The 16,110-nt window shown below is 45.6% G+C and overlaps 1 protein-coding gene across 8 annotated transcripts in view; it reads left to right on the forward strand.

The window, feature by feature from the left end:
• The first annotated feature begins 326 nt into the window (after positions 1-326).
• The window catches only part of CEMIP2 (cell migration inducing hyaluronidase 2), a 102,142-nt gene continuing 86,358 nt past the window's right edge, over positions 327-16,110 (forward strand). For 5 of the 8 annotated variants that reach the window (XR_004819511.1, XR_004819512.1, XM_035723537.1 and 2 more), the window contains exon 1: positions 1,103-1,618. The gene's annotated coding sequence lies outside the window, so the exon portion shown is untranslated. Of the gene's footprint in view, positions 473-1,102; positions 1,619-2,228; positions 2,439-9,884; positions 9,958-16,110 lie in introns of those variants that run through there. The other 3 variants (XM_035723538.1, XM_027614975.2, XM_027614976.2) reach the window with 3 other exon arrangements.

Genomic DNA, 16,110 nt, shown 5'->3' on the forward strand with positions numbered 1-16,110 from the left:
CCCTGAAAAATGAACACTCCTATCTGTACAGTATTCACTGAAAGAGTTCCCTTTCGGGACAACTTCCAATCCCGAATTAAACAGAGGATGACGACTGCCTGGATTTGGCAGTCCTGCCGCTGTCACTAGCTGGGGACCTCGTGGGTCTAACTGATTAAGCCCCGGCCGCGCCCTCGGCGGGAGCCAAGCCTCTTCCTCGGTGGGAGCAACTCCAGCGAGGGGCGGGGTGGTGGCGGCTGGGCTACTCCAGCCCGCGTGCGGGAGTCCGTAGACCGGTCGGTAGGCATTGGGGTGGGCGGGCAGCCACTCCAAAGTGACGCGGGCAGGGGGCGTGGGGAAGCGTCGTTGTATTTATTCTGGACGGAGAGCCGGGTGCCGGGGCCGCTCTGCGTTGCCGGAGGAGCTGTCCCGAGTCAGAGAGCCGGCTGGTTCTTCGGGAAGCGCGAAGAACCCAGCGCCAGCGGTTGGCCAGGTGGGGGCGGCCGTGGTGCGCCGGCCCGACGCACAGAATATTTTCGGGAGTTATGGAAGTCCCTTTGGGGATGATGCGGCTCAGAGTCTGGCCCTGGCGGGAGCGATGAAGGCGCAGTGTCCAGCTCAGCCGTGAGGTGTTGGGGCGCAGTCAGGCTCAGCCGGGAGGAGGTGGGGGTGCAGGGTACAGCTCAGCCTTGGAGTGATGGGGGCGCAGTGTCAGGCTCAGCCAGGACAGGATTGGGGGTGCTGGCTCCCCCGGGGGTAATGGGGGCTCATGGTCAGGTTCAGCCGGGGGTGATGGGGGCTCATGGTCAGGTTCAGCCGGGGGTGATGGGGGCTCATGGTCAGGTTCAGCCGGGGGTGATGGGGGCTGGTCAGGCTCGGCCGCGAGGTGCGGGGGGCACCGGCTCAGGTTCACACTGGCCGGGTAGGAGTTTGCAGCCGCAGCCGGGGGCGCGGTTCCCGGGCGCAGCAGCGGGAGGCGCTGAGCGCCGGGGTCCGGAGCTCCCGCGGAGCCGGGCGGCGGGAGGAGCCCAGCGCGGCCACCGCCTCCTCCGGCCGCAGGCTCCTCCTCTCCCCCCGCCTCCTCCGTCTCGTCCGCCCGCCCGCCCAATCGGCAGCCCTCGGCCCAGCACAACCGGGCCGCTTGTCTGGCCGGCGGAGGCTGAGCGCGACCTTCGCGAGCCGTGGCGCCCGCCGACCTGGGGCAAGCGGGACTCCTGGGACCCCGCTCTGCCCCGCGCTGCCGCTGCCTCCCTTCGTGGCGGGGACGCTGGGGCGCGCGCCGCCGGGGCCGAGGCTCCCTTCCTCCCGGAGGGGAAGGAGCGGAGAAAGCCGAGCGGCTGCTCCCGGAGCAAGCGAGCCGAGGCCCCTGCCCGCGAGGCTCGGGGCTGGAGGAGGCGGAGGCGGAGGCGGAGGGAAGTGCGCGTCATTCCCGGGAGGAGAGCGTTTCACCTCCAGGCAGAGAGAGGCTGCGGCTGCCAGTTGCATAAAAGCGGCGGCGGCGGCGGCGGGCGCGGGGCTCCCGGGGCTCTCTGGCAATGGAGAGAAGATCCGGACCCGGGGACGCTAGGAGCTCGGCTCCATCTCTTTGGACCGCGGTGTAGGCACCTGGAGTAACCGACGCTAAGTGGGGGAGGGGAAGGTAAGCAGCGGAGGGCTTCCCCCCCCCCCCGCCCCGCCTCCCCAGCTGCGCGCAGGGGCCACCGCGAGGTCGCCGCCCGCGGCCCCGCGCACCGTCCCGGCTCCCGGCTCCCGGCGGCCTGGCATTTAGGCATTTCTGCTGAAATGGCAAACATCCTCCCGCCCTCCCCCCGCGCTCCGCGATTCCCGGTCTCTCCTCTCTGGATCCGGAGTAACCGGACTCCCCCGGAGTAAATCCTCTCCGTAAGAAGGGGTCTGGGGAACCGCGTCTCGGTTTCTTTCTCTCCGTCTCTCTTTTCATTACGTTTACGGAGAAGGAAACAATGGACCTTTGAAAGTCGGTGTGAACAGCCTCAAACTTTCCGGAGAGGGTTGGGGTGGGGGGGATAAACCCCACAGGAAGCACAGTGAAAGGCTGGTGGAATGTGCATTGCAGAGTCTCGACTTCGGTGCGCGCGCGGACGCGTTTGGGGGTGACCATTGTCTCTTTACTATTCCCCTGGGTTGGTGAACCGAGCCCTCACCCCTTACCCCTCTTTGTGTTAATAAAAGTAAGGGGGGGACTTAAAAACCGCTCGCAGCTTTCTTTACAGCTGGGGATAGCCTTAGCACTGGACACCACTCCCAGCTTTACTCTGCAGAGTTGGGAGGTCTTGGCAAGGGAGGTGGTCCTGCTCTGTGAGGAGTTCAGTAGTTAATGCCAGTTGCTATATCCTTTGCAATAAAACCAAGGTCCCGATGTCCCTGGATGCTCTCTGCTGAGGATTGTCACCAGACCTCGCTGTGAAGCAGAAACCACTCACTTAAATTCTCTGCCTAAGGTTAGGAAAACAGACTTTGATATACGTCTCCTTTCATCAACAGTCGGGGCTAAGGATGGAGTGTTTAATAATTTTAAGAACTTTCATTCCGGTCGGGAGCCACTCACTGGCTTGTGGCCACTCTCCTGGTCTCAGAGTGACAGTGTGATGCGGTGTTGCATAATTGCACGTGTTGAGGGTGCGCAGATGTTGTTTTCGGGAGCGCTTCCCGGGACAGAATGAGAATTTAGAGGCAGTGGGCTGGTGGGAGATTTCACCTCAGCTGAGGGAGGCCTCCGCCCTCGCCCTCGGGGCAGCCAGACATAGACATACCTGTTGGCAGGGGCTCTGTTTTAAGAAATGCATTTCAAGTATTTGGCCTTAGGGTTCTTTGGTGGGCAAAAAGGAGGTATTAATCTTGAAGGAAACTTGCTATTTTCAGAATTGGTCTGGGCATCATGCTCTGGTTTGTGCGCCTTTGATTAGCTATTCAAAGGGCTCTTTGGGGCTTTCATTTTTGGGCAAAGCAGAAGAAAGCAGTAGGCACTGGTGCTTAGTAGACACTAGGTAGTACCTTCTGGTGTTGTGTCCTTTACCTTAAAGTTACTCCCCTGACTTTCTGCATACCTGCACTCCAGGATCAGTGTGTGCGGTGGAACTAGAAGTCTGCCTCTGGGTTTCAGTTCATTCCACCTGATGCTGTTTTATCTGATGAGTGGGTGTTTAAGCTCAGAAAATTAAGGTTAGAAGGGAATTTTGAATCCTCACCTACCTGTTCTGCTTTAAGAGCCTGTGAACGAAGCCGAGGCATGTGTGGACAGGGAGGTCGGATCAGTACATTCTTCTCCTGTGCTTGTTTAGGTTTTCTTGGTCACTGCGAATTGTTTGAGTCCAGGCTCCTTTGTTGATCTAACCTGTAACCTACAGATTTTCTGAAGTCTCAGATTTCACAACAGGAAACCAGAATGGGACAACACCTCCTTCGTGTTCTAATGAACCTAATTTAGCCTGTTCCCAAGCTACCTTGGGAATGGTGGGAAGACAGACTAGAAAGTAAAGTAGCGGTGGGCCATTTCCGAAGTCGAAAGGCTACCACTAACTTACCAGCTCTGCACCTCTGGGCCCTGAATTTGAGAATGATATGACGAGCCACGCTGCAGAAAGAGAACATTGGAATGCTTATTATTAAGTACAGTTTTAGACTCCCATGGGATATTGGATGTAAGGGTGTACTTTGTAAAGTGCTATAAAATAGGATCTTGCATCATCCACCCACCCACCAACCATGCATTCAACTAACAATTATTATTCACCTACTGTGTGTCAGGCACTTGGGAAGCACTCTGAATGCCCACTGTGTGCTTGTCGGTAGGGAGAGGGAGTTGGATGGAGTGGTTCAAGCTTGGAAGTCACAGGGAGCCAAGATCATCTGTGTGGTGGCTTCCGTCTGTAAGGAAAGCGGAGCTGGTCTCTGCTGTTGAAAGGAATGAGTCTAGGCTGGGGGAAAAGGAAATGAACCATTGGAGAAAGCCCAGTACGTGTGTATGAGTGTTTGGAGCATCATGCATAGAATGCTTTAAGAATCCAGAAGAGGACCAGATTGGAGTGTGTGTGTGGGGGGGGGGGGGGGGGGGGACAGTGATGAGGAAGCAATTTAGTGAAAAATAAAGTTTTCAAAAATCAGACAAAAATAACAGGGGCTGAACGCTGGTGTCAGGGGTACCCTTTTAAAACGTAAAGATTGGAGTACTTGAAGTCAGAATTGAGTTTAAAACGAGGCTCTGACATTTGTTAACCATTTGCTGCCGGCCAAATGCCCTACTTCACATGTTTGTTCATCTGTAAAATTAGTTTAAGAATACTTTATTGAATTCTTTGAGGATTAACTTATTTAATTCGCTGTGTATATAATAAAGTGCCCTTTCCAGAGTGTTCTGAATCGCAGCTTGAGTGCAGTTTTTCAGACGGTTGTGCTGGATATTGTCATAAGGCATTCCTCAACGTGTCCAGGCATCTTCCCATCCCAGCCACAGGAAACCTTTTCATTGCATTTGGGTTGTGAGCACTAATTAGAGGGATGGGCTGGCTCGTACAGTACCTCAATTGAGAGGGGCTTGTCTCGGTCTGTACAGTAACTGCCACGTTCTCCCCCCACCCCCCCGCCCCATCTCCCAAGTCAAGCTAGCCCTTCTGCTTTTCTCTCTCCCAACAAGATGAATAGGGAAAAGGGAAAAGGAAGGAAAAGCCATGCATCTGCATTTTTGAGACCCTGACAGTGACCCTGACTAGTTTTCTTAGTTTGTAAAGAGGTGGAATTTTCAACAATGCTATTAAAAAAAAGGCTGTTCCCCCAGTAAGAATAGTTGCTGTCTGGGTGAAAGTGAATCTGGAAGCACTGTTTGTTTTAACCTACTTGCCTTATTCTCCACTTGAAATGGACCTAAGCTCATCTGACATTTTAATAAGTTGCCTTTGATAGAAATCCATACTCACATATTTAAAACTATCATGTTCAGTGTGATTCGGGGGGGGCGGGGGGCAGTACGAATGTAAATCACTTTTCAGGACATGGTGAATCTTAGCATGTAGTTTGAAAGGGCTTTAAAAATAATATTAAAATGAGGAAGTTGAGACCCAGAGAGCCTAACTAATTAGGTAAGGTCATATAATAAATTAATGGCTGAGCAGGGACAAGAACCCCTTTGTCCTTATTTCCAGTCAGCATTCCCCCCCCCTCTAATATACTCTTAATTTGTTCCTGTTTGGTTTTGTTAGCAGTTTAGTTATTTTAATGTTTTAATGGGGAAGTAATTTGCACTTGGGCTTAGAAACCCATTGCACCCAAGTTTAAAGCAGACACTCTACCTTTTTTGTTTGGGAGGATTTACACGTGATATGATGTACGCAGTGGGGTGATGTTACTTGTAAGAAATTTCTGGCAAATAGGGAACTAAGTGTAAAAATAATGTTAGCTTTACTTGCATTTTTCACAAATAGTACATGAATGTAAAATATTGTAGAAGTGCACATTTTTTAAAAAGCAAGTTCCTGGAAACATTATTCAGATTTGTGTTGTGAATCATAGGATAAAAGTGTATTAGAAATATGTTGGCATGGTCTTTTGTTTTCCCTGTACTTGCTTTGGGAAGCCATTAATGTTGGTTGTCAGGAACTATGTTTGGCAAATATTTTATTGCATTCCTAAGATGTGCAAGGCTCTGTGCTGGTTGCTGTGAGCAGTACCAAGATGAATGAAGCATAGGGTCTTTATTAAAATGCCTCTTAAAAAAAATGGCACAGACTGGGATGCTGTGTATGACTTAAAGCTCAGAATTGCTATCTCCCATCAAATCAGTCCTTTGATCGATTAGGCAAATCTGCCTTGAAATTGTTATTATTAGTCTAACCTTGTAGCCAGATTTGTAACATGACATTTATTTTCATTACATGGTCACAAGTGATCAACCTTTGATATTTATCTTATCAGGACTCCATCTTAGTTTGGACAATAAGTAAAAAGTTGACAGCATTTGGAGACTTTATACTATGAAAAGTTTGCCTCAGAGAGCTTGTAGCAGTCTTAGCTTTAATATAGTTTTTAAAGTGGTCTTAACACTGCACAGAAGTGTGATTGGAACATTGTTGCCTGAAAGGATTGCAATTTAAGACGATCCATGTTGAGCCACTGAGAAAAGAATTGTCCTCATTGACTCTAAGTTTGATATAAGTATCTTAAAACATAGGAGTATCCGCAACAAGCCAGATGTCTTGGTCATATCTAATTATGAAAGTCTCTCCGAAGAGTGAAATTGTTACTGATTTGGGGGCTTCTGCCTAATTATGGGCTCGTGCTTGGATACTGCCCATCTCCTATTCTTATGATGGTCCTTACTGATGGTGACTCGCTTCCCTGAAGAATGAGTAATTTTTTTTGCATACAATGAAGTTGGAAAATTAATTATTAACATTTTAGGGAGTGGAAAGATTAAGTTGAGCACAAGGACAAATGCCTGATCCCTGCTTCAGAAGGAATGAGAAAAATGAGTCATTTTGGTTTTTACTACTGCCAGTGGTACCCTTAAAGTCCACTTCGTATGGGGATTTATAAAATTCTCTTTCCTTAATGCCAAAGATGTGGCTTTAATTGTGCAATGGGTACTTGATGACAGCCATTCCCCAGCCACCCTAGGACATGCTCCGATAGAAACGAAGTGCTAGTAATACTGAGAAGCTAGCAGTTTGGGAGCAAGTGGGCTGTGTATGGGGATAGAGCTGAAAAGGCCAAATGGAAGATGAATTGGCTTTTCAGCACAGTTAATGACGTCTTTTGATGAATGTTAATAGCTGCTTTCCCAAGTGCTTGTGCTGATTTAGACACTGCCTGTCCTCTCCATATGGTCACGCTTCACAATGTATGGTCAGCTCATGGATAACTGCCCCCCTCCGCCCCGCTGCTGAGTTACCATGTGGTCTGAGCTTGGCTTTAACCTTCAAGTACCTTCAAGTATTTCTTCTTGCTCCCTATTTGTGCTTAAGGCCCTTGAGCCCATCATGCAGCCCCTGTTTGCCTGTCTCACTGCTGCTGGCCAGAACCTGTCCCTGCTCAGCTATGCAAAGTCTAAGACCCTTCGTTGGTCTTCCCTGCTGACTGTCTGGCACCACTGAGTTTTGATGAACTTTGAGACTGGAGGAGGTGTAATATGGTCTCTTCCGTAGCCTGGGTTTCAGACGCCCCAGGAGATCAGGCACTGTTTTTGTTTTGGCCAGGGACTCACCTGCAGCCTTCCAGAAAATACAAGAGACTTCTGTTGTTTCCTCCCATATTGGTCATCGTTGGACAGTATGTTGTCATGGTAGTGGCTGGGTTCCGTGGTAGACTTTAGTTTATACATGCAAAGGAAGCTATTCGTAGTGGTCTGGTGGCATGCATTTGGGTAAGTCAGTTTGCTAGGGCTTTTAAAAATTATTCCATTTGTAGAGATCTAATAAACAAACTCAGGTGACCACCTCTTCAGACCCACCAGCCCAGTGTCTTTGCCATGACATGCATTGTACTTACTTGTTTCCTTGGGTCCTCTCCTGACCCCCCCCAACACTGAGCTCTGAGCTCCTGGAAGGTAGAGATTTGTTTGTACACCACTGGGTCCCCATCATCTAGCAGAGCCCTTGTCTCATAAGAGATGTTCAAGCCTAAATGTGTTCCCTGTCAGGCAAGCCTTTACTCCCAGAGGTGAACATTGTATTAAAAAGAGACTATGTGTTGGGGCGCCTCGGTGGCTCAGTTGGTTAAGCGACTGCCTTCGGCTCAGGTCATGATCCTGGAGTCCCGGGATCGAGTCCTGCATCAGCCTCCCTGCTCAGCAGGGAGTCTGCTTCTCCCTCTTCCCTCCCCCCTCTCATGTGCTCTCTCTCTCTCAAATAAATAAATAAAATCTTTAAAAAAAATAGGCTATGTGTTGTAGGTAAAAGAAATAGTACATTTGGATTCCAGTCCCGGCCCTGCCATTTAGAGATTTTGCTTTGATGCTGGATTGAGTGGCCCCAGATCAGTTCAATCTGGGCATCTCATTATTCATCTGGAATATTTCTTAGTTTGAAAGGCAGGTCCAAAGATTCTCGTTACCTGTTTTCTACTGTCATTGCATTTTGAGGTCTGTATCTCAAGAGATCGTGGACTTTTGGTCCATCTCTGCTTCTTTATCAAACAAATCTCTGTTGCCTTTTCTTTTTTCCTACTTTCAACACTTTAACCAACATAACTTTCTTGGCTCTTTCTTCTTGAGAAGTATTTTCAGGCTTTGTCCCAGGCGCTCGGCAGAGAATGCAGCCCACAGGCGGCTCTGCCCTTTGCTGTAACCTTAATTAAATCAGCCTCCCTCAGGTCAGATGTTGGCTTTGGTTCTTTCTTTCGAAGGCCAGCTGCAAGGCTGATGACACGCCTGCATCCGCCATTGTGTGCCTGACAGCCATCCGTCACTGTCAGCAGGCTGGGGGCCTGTGTCCTCCCAGCCTGTGGGGAACAAGGGCGAAGGGGGATGGTCTAAGGAGCATTGGGAAGGAGGGGAGAAAAGAGGGCAGCTTTTCACTAGAAAGCATTAAGGAGAAAAAGGAAGCTGAGGAATAATAATCGGGAAAGGGAAATAGGAGTGAAGAGCGGAAGACTGGTAGGTAAAAGGACCCACCCTCTCCTTTCTCCAGTTTTCCAAGTTGAAGATTGTTCTGCCTTCAATTTTGTTTGTCCTTTGGTTCTTTCCTTCTACCCAGGGGCCTACCTACTTGGCTTTTTTTTTAAATTTATTTTTGACCTGGTAAGGAGTGTTAGATATTCTTCCTTGTCAGCCTTTCTTCCCTGTTGGTCTGTATAGTCTGTTTCCTTTTTCCTTTTGCTTCTCTTTTGTTGCCCATGGTAATGTTCTTCGGCCTTTTCGCTCTGTCAGCCATCTTGGCTTTGGGGTCAAGCACTGCTTTTCATGGAGACGCTTAACAGATTTGAAAAAGACAGGATTAATGAGTATGTTTGGTTTCAGGAAAATCAGACATCTGCCTCCTGTACCCTGCATAAATGAGAGGACTATAAGAAAGAACTAAAAATATTTCTTAAAAGGTCGCCTATATAACTTTAAGACGGGAAAGTGTTCACTTGGTTTACTTTGGGCATTAGATATTATAAATACAGACTCTTTGTTCAGAGGGATCCATATTTAACGGGAGATTCCAACATAATTTTCGAGGCTATATCCACTTTAGTGAAATTGTAGCTGATTTGCTCATCTGAATTCCTTCACTGCAGACCCATAAACTCAGCGTTTGTTGCTTCGTTGTTTTCAACATAATCCAACTCTTAGTATTTTTAGTTAATTTTTGTTTTCCAGGGGTTTATTATTTCCCGACTATGGTTTTCTGGCAAAGAGCTTAACAGTAGAGCTTAACAAAAAGTGAATTGCTAAGCAGGAAAAAACAAATGTCTTCTGGCTTTCAATAATACTTATTCTGACTCAAATGCTTAGTGACAAAAAATAATTTCTAGTCAATTTAGCCTTTTTAGGAGATTATAGGCTTGAAAAATTCCTTGTCATTTCTCTGTATTATATTTTAACAGAGTTAGCATGTACCGGGAGAGTGGTTTCCTTTTGAGGGAGGAGGTAATGTGAACGATGATCCATGGTGCTAGACTTCAAGTCTGGGTGTATTGGTGTTTATACGTAATAGTAGCTCAACTGTGGGGAGTATCATTCATCATATGTGTCTAAATTGACCAAGTGGAAAAAGAAGGAAGCGGAATAAAAATGAAGATTTCTCAGCCCCGTATCCTGCCCCTGCACAGGGAGAGGTTTTTAATGGAGGGTTGGTGCTTCCCCTCTGCCTCTGCAACATTGGCCCGGGTACAATCAGCTTAGTAAAAGTGAACCAGAATGAATGTAAATAAACTAACCATGACAAATGTCTTATTTCTTGGGACCATGTCAGGCAATTGCAAGTGATAGTGACTCATCTTGGTTTGGAGAGTCGAAAGGAGAGACAAAAGGCCTACCTGTACAAGGTAATGATGGAGAATATGTCTTGTCTGAGAGCACTGTTCTGTTTGGAGGTCTCAGGGGATTGGATTCTTTGGGTGTATGCTTGCACAAACCAAGCTGTTCTCTGAATGAAACTGAACTTAATTTTCCTCCACCATCTGTCTGTTTTCTCCCAAAGAGCTATAAGTACAGACCTAGCATTTCTGTTGAATTCTGTTGCAGGGATTATTGTTTAAAAATATATGTTATCCTGCATGCTCTGGGAATAGGATATGCAATAAAATATATTCCTCTAAACTATGTATAGAAGGATGTTCCGCCAGAAACTTTTCAACCATTGTTTTTGAAAAACCTGTATAATATGTATTTAAATACATAATCTTCATGAAAATATTGATCACACTTAAGAATTTATTTGATGTTTTGAGAAACTAAAGGGCCTAAAAGTCAGTTTTGGTAAGCTTCTTTCTTTTTTTTTTTTTAAAGATTTTATGTATTTATTTGACAGAGAGAGACACAGCGAGAGAGGGAACACAAGCAGGGGGAGTGGGAGAGGGAGAAGCAGGCTTCCCGCGGAGCAGGGAGCCCGATGCGGGGCTCGATCCCAGGACCCTGGGATCATGACCTGAGTCGAAGGCTGACGCTTAACGACTGAACCACCCTGCGTCCCTGCTAAGCTTATTTCTTACAGAACAGCTTTATATGATTAAAGTGTTGAGCTGTTTATCAACTATAGACATAGTCTGAATCTACAACAAAACTAAAGAAACACCCTACCGCTGTCCCCCAACACCCTAAACCTGATTCCTTGATGTTATCTTTCTCCTAAAAATGGGAGATTGGAAGTTGGTACCATTAATTGGAAGTTCAAGACCATTAAGAGCTGGTTAAAATTTTAATTAGGTCATAATTACTAATAATTATAAACATCTGTCATTTGTTTTCAGGATAATTCATGAACACCTCTTGTTCCTGGCATGTGTTACATTTTGTTGTGACCGAGAGCATACCAGTGGGTGTGTGGTAAAGACCTACCAGGATCTTAATAAAAGGAAATTTCCTCAGCCAGACTTTGGCCAGTTGTTCCCTAAACTGGACTGTAACTTGCAGAATTGACCTTTAGACTGGATACTGTTTCAAAAATTATGGGCTTCATCAAAGAAGAGTAAACTTGAGATCATGCCAGCTTCTTGATTGTTCCTGTAAGCCTGGATTTTCCATTCAAAAATCAGTTCTCATGACAAATGTAGGTAGGATTTCAAAGACTTGAAATGAGTCAAAAGTAGAGCATTTTCATCAGGTGTTGGATATGAGGGGGCTGATACACATGGCACTGGGCTGTGAGAACCCCTCTCCACTGGGTTGGAGAGGCTGGGTGATTTGGGGGACTGAATGTACAGCTTCGAGGGTAAGTGTCCTCAACCACCGTGTGAATAATAAGCACGTATAGTAGGTGGTTTGTCTTCTATGTTAGCATCTCAGCAGTAGAAAGAACGTGAAAGGGGGCCTGGGTGGCTCAGTCATTAAGCGTCTGCCTTCGGCTCAGGTCGTGATCCCAGTGGGATCGAGCCCCGCATCGGGCTCCCTGCTCAGCGGGAAGCCTGCTTCTCCCTCTCCCTCAACCTGCAGCTCCCCCTGCTTGTACTGTTTCTCGCTCTCTCTCTCTCTCTCTGTCAATAAAAAAATAAAATCTTGGGGCGCCTGGGTGGCTCAGTCGGTTAAGCGTCTGCCTTCGGCTCAGGTCATGATCCCAGGGTCCTGGGATCGAGCCCCACATCGGGCTCCCTGCTCAGCAGGAAGCCTGCTTCTCCCTCTCCCACTCTCCCTGCTTGTGTTCACTCTCTCTGTCAAATAAATAAATAAAATCTTTAAAAAAAATAACTAAAATCTTAAAAAAAAAGTTAAAAAAAAAGAAAGAACGTGAAAACTCAGTCCTTTTAAAAAGCACTTACTGGCTTTGAATTCCTGCTCTGTCTGTATTGAGGAGACTTTCCCTTTGCTCACAGCATTGTTTTCAAAGTAAGCTCTGTGCCCGAAGTAGGGCTCGAACTCACGACCCGCTGATCAAGAGTCGCTCTACCAACTGAGCCAGCCAGGTGCCCCAGATCACAACCTTTACTGGGTGTCAGCATGACAATATGAAGTGGAATGGAACACTTTCCTTTTTCCTGTGTGCCTACTGCATTTCCTACTGTTTTGCTACAAGTATTACAAAATATTGTGAAAGGCTCAGCTTGTCTAGTTTGCCACTTTTTATCTTAAGAATGCCTATTTGCAGTTGGTAATAATACCTTTAGTCGCCCGCTCGATTGCACACTAGGTTTGCATTTTGTAAAAATTAATGCTTTGGCTTTTTTGCTTGAAGTAGTAAATGTTCTCAATTTTTCCCAAATCAGGGCAACAGATCCAGATAGATGAGACAAATTTCCCAGAGCCTCAAGGATGTCGAGGAAAGATTGAGTGGAAAATTCCAATGTGTGTGTGTGTGTGTGCGCGCGCGCGTGTGTGTGTGTGTGTGTGTGTGTGTGTGTGGTCTATAGAGGTAGAGTGTGATCTAAGTCCAACAAGCACCTAGTGAGGACCTATGATGTGGAAGGTCCTGTGAGAATCCTAAGTAAGACTAGTCCCTGTTCTCAAGAAGCTTATAGTCAGGGCGCCTGGGTGGCTCAGATGGTTAGGTGTCTGCCTTCGGCTCAGGTCATGGTCCCAGGGTCCTGGGATCGAGCCCCGCGTTGGGCTCCTTGCTCAGCGGGAAGCCTGCTTCTCCCTCTCCCTCCACTTGCCGATCCCCCTGCTTGTGCTCTCTCTCTCTCTCTGTAAAATAAATAAAATCTTAAAAAAAAAAAGAAGAAGCTTATAGTCAACTGCAGGGGCTGGATGGACCAGTCCACGTGTTAGCTGAAACGTAAGGCAGAAAGCAAGATGATCCAACTAGAGTTTTATTTAAAAAAACTTTTTTTTTTCAGTCATCTCTACACTCAATGTGGGGCTTGAACTCAAGGTCAGAAGTTACAGGCTCTACCACCTGAGCCATCCGAACAAGAGTTTTAGACGGAGTGCAGGGAAGAACAGCCAGGGAACTTCCTGTAGAATCCTGAGATGACGGGGCTTCATGGGTGGGATAGCACGGTGTTTGATGACTTTAAATGAGACTCTATCAATTTTCTTAAAATCATGCTCTTTTTTTAATAGGCCCAAGAAACTCTCACCAACCTGATCTCCTTTAATGTTATTGAAATTCCAAAATAAATTATTTTCTGTGATTACTCCTTATAGTTGACTGCTCTTGCCAAATGCACAGACTCCTCCCACCTTGAGTTACTGTTTGAGGTTATACACTTTTTTTATCCAACAGAAGAATTTTATTTAAAATAATAGCAAGCTTTTGGGGCTCTTGGGTGGCTCAGTCGTTAAGCGTCTGCCTTCGGCTCAGGTCGTGATCCCAGGGTTCTGGGATCGAGCCCCGCGTCGGGCTCCCTGCTCGGCGGGGAGCCTGCTTCTCCCTCTCCCACTCCCCCTGCTTGTGTTCCCTCTCTCTCTGAACAAATAAATAAATAAAATCTTAAAAAAAATAAATAATAGCAAGTTTTAAAGGTGTTTTTTGTGAGGTTTTTTTTTCTAACAGAAGTAGATTTTGAATGCTTCCCCTTTTTCAGCATTTGCATTTATATCTTTCAAGTTGATATGGTTTCATATTCTTAGTAATTTCTTGTATTACCTACTTTAAATCTTTGCCTAAATTCCCTGTGAAGATCTTTAATGGCATGATATTTATTTATTTCTATGATAGCATGAAATACGACAGATGATATTTACTTATTTACTTAATGATTTTACTTTTTAGTTAATTATTACTAAGCCTTTCGGGCTACTACTTTTTACCATCCGATAAATACATATGAGAGAATACTTTCAAATGCCAAGAGTTATGCTTTGAAACCCTCATGGAGTGCATTTCCAACGTTTTAGATTATCTGTCAGTGTTTAGGGATTTAGCTCAGGCTGTACATCATAAAATGCTAACGTGTTCTTTCCGTAGAGTACTGTGTTCTTTACACGAGGAAGACAGCCCTCTTAAAAATGACATGTAATATGAGCAAATTATTAGTGTATTGAGTAAAAATATTGGTCTGTCATAAAAAGTTTAAAATGACAGCTCAGACTCACCTTGAAGTCTTGAGAGCTGGAGGGAACTCTTCATGTTTTCTTCTGTTAGGTGCCTCTTTGTTCTCGGAACCCTAAACTCACACTAATCCAAGCTGTAAATGTGTTTTCTTAATAGCATTTTCTTTTCTCTAGCTTCCTTTATTGTAAGAATACAGTGTAGATACATATAACATATGAAATGTGTGGTAATCCACTGTTTTATGTCATCCATAAGGCTTCCGGTCAACAGTAAGCTATTAGTAGTTAAATTTTTGGAGAGTCAAAAGTTATTCATGGATTTTTGACTGCTTGGTGGGGGAGGCGGGAATCAGTGCCCCTCACCGCCCCCCAGTTCAAGGGTCAACTGTATTTCCTTGGTCAATTCCACTCTGCCTTCAAGTAAGTCATTAAAATTGAATTTAGGAGTTGTGTTTCTTAGGGTTGCTGCAAATCTTTTGTCTGTCTTCCATGGTGCTCACCACAATTCTCTAGTGACTGCAAGAGAGCTCACAATTGCTTATTGAATGAGTGAAGTGTCAATTCTTCCCACAAAGAATTGAAATCTATAACTAGCGATCATATTTTTAAGTAATCGATTCATAGTACTACTCCTAAAGTAAACTCATAAATGTAAAGTGAAATTCTAAAGCAGTGTATTTGTGTCTTGTACCTTTAAAAAATGGTGATAAATTGAAAGAAGTCTGCATAAAATGATTTTTTTAGTTGTAATGTTTTAAACGTTTATTTATTTATTTAAGTAATCTCTACACCCAGCATGGGACTTGAACTCATGACCTCGAGGTCAAGCATTGCTTGTTCTTCTGACTGAGCCAACCAAATGTCCCTGGTTGTAATTTTTAAGATGGTTCCAACAGTGTGTTTACTTCTTCGGAAAAGAATGATTCTGTCTGTTGCTTATGCATTTACATGTTTTCCAGTCAAGTGGAGCTAAGGGGCTCAGGATATATGAACATAAATATATTTAGTTTTGGGATGCCTGGCTGGCTCAGTTGGTAGAGCAAGCCACTCTTGATCTCGGGGGGTCATGAGTTCAAGCCCCATGTTGGGTGTAGAGTTTACTTAAAAAAATAATAAAAATTAAAAAATATATATATTTAGTTTTACGAAAGAGTTATGGGGAAAACACAGCCACAGTTATTTTTCATTTATTGACCATTTTAATTTGTGGCAGACACCATCAGAGTTTTCCACATTAGGATATCATTTTTGTGAATGTGAAGACACAAATTTATTCCCCGTGGGTTGGCGGCTTCATTTAGCCTCTTACTGCCTGTTACTATATTGTGGGTACATCTGGAGACACATCATCGCCCACAAAAGGGCCCTCCAGCCTGTTAAGTAATAACAACCTTTCTCACCCTGAAACAATGAAGTATCAGATGATTGCAGCCTTGAACAAAAGCTTCCCACTCCCTTTCAGAGCAGATTATAGTCCTGCCTCCCCTCCCACCCTGGTGAGCCTGGCACTCAAGAATATCTAGTTTCGTCCTGTCTTTGTTAATAGAGGATCATAAAGGGGTCTTTGTTATACTCTCTCATTTGTTCCAGCAGGATGTCTCTATTATTTCGTTCTGCTGTTTGGCACATGCAGCAGTTTCTTCAATAGCACCTTGAATCGTGTTCTCTTCCCTTTGTCTCAGAGCTTAAGCTTCATCTAAATAATTACTTTTGTTCAGAAATCAAACCCCGCTAACCAAGTGTTTTTGACAGACACACTGACTCCGAGAATGTTCTTTGCCCCGTGTAAAATCCGCATCAATTCCTGATTAGATTCCCTTTCTGTCCCCATTAATTTCCAGGTCGTTTGGTTCCTGGGAATGCTTATTAATGGCTTTTCTAATGACCACATTTTGTGTTTCATGGATTTGCTGTAGTTTAGAGCAATTTGGGGGTACCCCTGTGACTGGGATCTTATTGTTTTGGCAGAAGATGAGGGGATTAGTTACAAGGGTACTGAATGAAATCAGGTGACACTGAGATGCTCTAGTTATTAAGGAAGGGAAGTAAAG

This window comes from Zalophus californianus, chromosome 13 (genome assembly GCF_009762305.2).
Source record: "Zalophus californianus isolate mZalCal1 chromosome 13, mZalCal1.pri.v2, whole genome shotgun sequence".
In the NCBI taxonomy this organism is placed as follows: Eukaryota; Metazoa; Chordata; class Mammalia; order Carnivora; family Otariidae; genus Zalophus; species Zalophus californianus.